We start from the raw sequence: 6,345 nt of genomic DNA, 5'->3' as shown, positions 1-6,345 counted from the left end.
GGGAAACGTAATGACTGACTAATGACGTGACTGACTGATGACGAACGGACTAGGTCAGGCCAAGGGAACTCCGCGCATTGACAACTGGAGCTAGCGAAGTTCAAGGCTGAGTGCGAGCTGCACTCAGATGGGGTGGGATGGCTCCACCTGACCCGGACAGGCTTTCTATCTTCTATCCTTTACCTCCGGCATGAACATGAAATTTTGTTGGTTGTAGCTGTAGGTAAAATATGTGGCAAACAACCCCCCCATAAGCCGTCGAGCTAGCCTGAGGCCAACAAGCATGCCAAACCTGCCACAGACTCTTGCCCCAACAGGCAGCTACATAACAATGACGCCCAACGAATAGCCCAATAATCTGTTATTTACCTTTTTTCATTCAAGTTAATTCTCGATTCTCTTTTAAAATCTAGCTTCCTTACTTCTTTACTGCGTTTCTTTCTTTCTTCCGGACAGGTTAGGGTCACAACAGCAACATCGCATTGGTGCGACCAGCGTGATAAGTGTTTGAGTGACAAGTAGGGGGGGTATCCGTCCCGTCTTTGGAGTTCCTCATGCTAGCCTCAAAGCTGGCAGGAGTGGTATCCAAAAGCAGGATTGGTACAACAGAGAAGACAGTGTTCATTCTTCATGAACGATGTGTGGTCACGCGTTAAAGCTACCGGTCATGTGGTTCAACATCATGCGAATGTGAGGCTTACGGTGTGGCTACACAAACAGGGGGCATTGAGAGTGCGGCAACCACATTCATGACAAGTGCCTTGGATGTGTACGTGCTACACACTTACAATCGAGACGATGAGATTTAGCTGACTTCGACAATGGACAGTGACTGACAAATCTCGCCCGCTAGGACCTCTGCCGATGGCAACACCATACACACACCAACGAACCAATATAAAATTTGAGAAAAAAACAAACAGGAAGTGATTTTTGCAGAGCATATTCAACAGCTTGAACATATTATCTTATTTGAGTTCAATTACGTTATACCTTATTGTTTTTATTGAAATCGTAGTGCTAGAAAAATATACATACACATATATAGTTATTAGTATTATTACACATACATATATATATACACTTTGAATTTTTTTATATATATACTTATAAGCCATTTTGAATTTAGGCGAATAGATTGTCTCTTCTTCACTAATTTTGATAAATTTTTACTTTGAAAACTCTCAAGATAATTACTGTGGTATACATTTTGTTTGTGTTGAGTGGAGCGATTCCAAGTGTATTTTTAATTTTCTTGGTGTACAAGATTTTGAGGCGATATACACTCTCGTCTCACCGTTAGTCTTAGGCTCCAGGGTAAATGGAGAAAGAAAACCATACTGAGGAAGAAAAAGTTGCTGGTTTAGGTATTCTCAATAGCAGAAGGGTGACCAGGAGTGTAACCAGGGCACTGGAGAATCAAATAGTCGGATCAATTTTTACCCAAATCGACACGGGCATTGAGCATCCAGTAGATTTTGTTCCAACTGATTTTTTGAATAGGTGTACTGCACGCATTTTCAGGTCTGCACAGAACGCCCCTCAGCCCAGCCTAGCTGTCACAAACAATATACATATTAACACAGTAGACAGGAGTTTAAACTTTTCGGAGAAGTTAGAGCAGGCCTTGCAAATGTCACAAGGAGAGCAGAACACCAATCGTAGAGTAGAAATAGGAGGAAGCGACGCACAGTTGCCACACGGTGCTACAGCATCACAAGCGCATGGTGGTGGGCCAAGTTCAGCAATACCGAACTTCGAGCAAATGATGGCGCTTATGGCGCAGCAAAACAATGTCATGGCTCTATGCATGAACGAGGTCCGCAACACGCGTGCTGACTTATCACATCTGAGCAACCGTGTGGCAGACGTGGAAGCATCAGCGCAGGCCATCAACAATCCGCCGGCAATGTCATCTACGCCTGAGGCAAGATGTCATGGAGGAGATAATGACGGCCAGCGCAGAGAACCAGAGGTGCGGAGAGAAGAAAGTGGCCGCATGCCAAGAGCGGAGGAGGCTAGGTGGAAAAAGGTCGACTTGGACAAGTGGCACGTCAAGTTCGACGGTTCGGGTAAGGGCATCACTGTGGAAAGTTTTATTTTTCGCATAGAGCGAATGCGGGCGCAACATGATGTCTCGTATTATCAACTGTTTTCCAACTTCCAGTGCTTGGTAACTGGAAATGCTTTGAAATGGTACTGGCAAATCTTGGAGGATCATGCCGAAGATCCGAACTTCGGATACTTCGAATTGAAAGCGGAATTGCTAGGCCATTTCAAGACATCAGAATCGGACTACGAGATAATACGAGAGATCATGGAGCGTAAACAAATGCCACAGGAAAGCTTCGATGACTTCTACAGTGATGTCCACAACTTGACGTTCCGCTTGCGCCAAAAGATCCCAGAGCGCGAATTAGTGGGTATCCTCAAGGCTAATTTGAAGCCATGCTTAGCAAGTATGACATTTGCTTCACGAATTGAGACGCTAGCGGATCTGAAAGCAGAATGCAAGAGGGCTGAGAGAGTGATTAGGGAAAACCGCACAAGATCGAGTACGGTAAACGAAATGCAGTATATATACGAAGAAAGGATAGGGGAAACTACTGAAGTAGAAGCCATTATGACTGACAGGACTAAGGGTAACAAAAGCTATGCTCAAATAGGTCAGAAAAATGCGGATTTAAACCAACCAGTAGCAAGTCGACCGTCCAATAATGGTTCAGCCAGCAGCCAGGCCACTCCAGGTCAGACCTTCTGTTCTTCGCCATTCCATCTCATGATATGTTTTAAATGCGGGATGCCGGTAGACTACTATGCCAAGAATCCAGCTGAAGCGCGTAAGGAAAATAGCTGCAAATCGACATTTCACAGTATGATATGCTTCGCTTGTGGCAGCGATATGTCGTTTTGCGTTTACAAGCCGGTACAGGGAAACCGCAACCTGGCGGAAATCTCCGGGGATCCTCGCCAGGAACAGGGCCGCCCGGAATAATACCCTCTGTGAAAATTTTAGAAAATAGAAGTTGTAGTCGTAGTGATAGTTATCATAGTAATAAGGAAAATGAATTTAAAATAGTAGTTAGGAAGAGCCTCCATCAGAGAAAATTGGTTTATGAGGAGGCGCGGAAAAGAATTTTTAATGAAGAAATAAGTAGAAATAGGAAAAGTAGAAATTTTAAGAAAATTGAAAAAATGCGAATGAAACGAAAGAGTCTTAGGAGAATTCGAAATAAAATTGTTGCTACTATAGTTACGATTAAAGGAGATAATCGTTTTTTTGCACAAACCAAGATTGATGGACAGGAAAAGTTAGCTTTGTTAGATTCTGGCGCTGGAGCAAGCTGCTTGGGGAAAAATGCCTTAAGATTCCTGGAAGGAAGGGAAGTCCGCATTTTATACGTGAAGGGGCAAAACATAAGGACGGCTAATGGTGATGAAACGCCAGTGATAGGAGCAGTTGTTCTGGCAGTGATGTGGGATGGTGTGTCAAGGGATCTGGAGTTTTTGATCGTCCCAGACCAACAACAAGAAGTGTATCTTGGCATTGACTTTTGGAGGGCGTTTGAGATGGATGTGGTCAGTAGGGGTGTGAAAACAAAGAGCGCTGTCGTTGCGGAGCTCGTTCCCGCCGAGGGGGACCTGACGTTTGATGCGGTGCAACATGCCCTAACTCAGGAGCAAAGTGTTGCTTTGGAAAGAATTAAGGCGCAGTTTCCGTCATTTGCGGTGTTAGGTCTTGGGAAAACCGATTTAGAGGAACATATTATCGAGGTGACTAACGAGAACCTTCCGATTAAGCAGCTTCACTATCCGATATCGCTGGCTATCCAAAAATTAGTATATCAGGAACTAGATAGGATGATTAGCATGGGGGTTATAGAAGAGAGCAACAGTAGTTGGAGCTCCCCTGTGTCTCTCGTAATAAAAGGAACTAAGAATAGGCTTTGCTTGGACGCAAGAAAAATTAATGAAAGGACTATTAAAGATGCGTATCCGCTACCACATGTAGAGGGGATTTTAAGTCGCTTACAAAACACACGGTATATATCAGCAATCGATTTAAAAGATGCCTTCTGGCAAATCCCACTTGAACTAAAGTCAAGAGAGAAAACCGCATTTACTGTCCCTGGTAGACCACTCTATCAGTTTACAGTTATGCCGTTTGGTTTGTGTAACGCGGCCCAGCGTATGTGTAGGTTAATGGACAAAGTTATACCGGCTTCTTTACGTGAGTGTGTATTCGTGTACCTAGATGATTTGTTAGTGTGTTCTGAGAGTTTTTCGTCCCATTTGTCGTTATTGGAAAAGGTCGCTCGGTGTCTACGCGACGCAAAGCTCACAATAAATGTCGAAAAGAGCAAGTTTTGTTATAAAGAAGTAAGGTACCTCGGCTACGTGGTAGGAGACGGTTGTATTCGAACCGACGCGAACAAGGTGGCAGCTGTGAGGGACTTTCCTGAACCTCGAACCTCCAAACAACTCAGAAGATTTCTAGGGATGACTGGATGGTACCGCCGTTTCATTTATGATTATGCGAATATTGCGTCTCCTCTGCACGACTGTTTAACCAAAGTAAATATCAAAAAGTTCACGATGACTGACCCAGCCAAAAATGCGTTTGAAAAACTGAAACAGAGCTTAATATCAGCGCCAGTGCTGGTCCACCCTGACTTCAATAAACATTTTTATATTCAATGTGATGCGTCAACTGAAGGAGTAGGGGGCGTACTATTTCAATTAGATGACGAACAAAACGAACGACCGATTGCATTCATGTCAGCAAAACTGAATAAGGCTCAGAAAAATTATAGTATTACCGAGTTAGAGTGTTATGCCGCCGTTTTGAGCGTTAAGAAATTTAGGCCGTACGTTGAAGGTTTGTCGTTTTCCATAATCACCGACCACGCCAGTCTAAAGTGCCTGATGAATCAAAAAGACCTGTCGGGTAGATTGGCCAGATGGAGCCTAAAACTTCAAGCCTTCAACTTCGACATACAACATCGTAAAGGGACACAAAATGTCGTGCCTGACGCCCTATCGAGAGTTGACATGAATGAAATCGAGATAAATGCCCGCGTTTTGGACATATGTCTAGATTCCCCCTACTTCCAAACAGTGAATACAATGAGTTGAGAAAGACAATTACTGACAACGAAGATAAACTGCCAGACGTGCGAGTGTCAGAAGGGTATGTGTATAAACGCACACAGTTCAGTCAGGGAGACGCAATTCAAGAAGACAAGGCTTGGAAACTCTGGGTACCATCTGAGTTACGTCGAGGTTTAGTAGAGTCATCACACTGCTCACCATCAGCTGGACATGGAGGAATCCATAAAACGCTCGCTCGAATTCGTGAGAAATACTACTGGCCGGGAATGGTGGCCGATGTACAGAACTTTTGTAGAAACTGTGAAACATGCAAGGGCAATAAAACGCAAAATTCGTTTCACAGGCCGCTAATGGGAGAACAACACGTCACCGAGAGACCTTTCCAACGTTTATATGTAGATTTCATGGGCCCGTATCCCCGTTCCTGTGAAGGTAATTGTTATGTGTTTGTTTGTTTGGATCACTTCTCGAAGTTCGTATTCCTTAAACCAATGCGTAGGGCGACAGCAGCGGAAGTAATCAAATACTTAGAAAAGGACATTTTTCATATCTTTGGCGTACCTGAGTTTGTTCATTCCGACAATGGCAAACAGTTTATCGCGGAACTATTCACCTCGTTTCTAGAAAAATATGGGACAAAGCACGTAAAAACGGCTTTTTATTCCCCACAAGGGAATGCAGCCGAACGGGTTAACCGGTCGATACTGCAGATAATACGCTCTTATATCCGGGAAAGTCAGAAAAATTGGGACAAACATGTTACTGATGCGGCATTCGCGCTGCGCAGTGCAGTCCACTCGTCAATAGGGCAAACTCCCTATTATGCAGTCTTTGGAATGCCAATGGTGCAGCATGGCGCATCATACAAAATCCTTCGTAAGTTAGAGTCCATAAAAGACACAGATTGCCATGTAGATATCAGTTCAGACAAGCTGCAACTAATCAGGGACAAAATAGTAAAAGAATTGAAACTAGCCCACGATAGGAGCAAGAAGGTTTATAATACGAGGAGTCGAGAAGTGAAATTCCAAATCGGACAAGTGGTATATCGCCGCAACTTTAAACAGAGCTCATTAATCGACAACTATAATGCCAAGCTGGCACCGAGACACGTACAATGTGTGGTTCTGAAAGCATTGGCAACTCCATGTATGAGCTAGGAGACACTACGGGAAAGAAAGTTGGCATATACCACGCTAAAGATCTTTTTGTTGCATGAATGTGTATTTCTGT

The sequence above is a fragment of the Rhagoletis pomonella genome, unplaced genomic scaffold, assembly GCF_013731165.1.
Source record: "Rhagoletis pomonella isolate Grant_MI unplaced genomic scaffold, Rhpom_1.0 Rhpom_scaffold_00006, whole genome shotgun sequence".
NCBI classification, from domain to species: domain Eukaryota; kingdom Metazoa; phylum Arthropoda; class Insecta; order Diptera; family Tephritidae; genus Rhagoletis; species Rhagoletis pomonella.
This window is presented reverse-complemented; position numbering follows the sequence as displayed.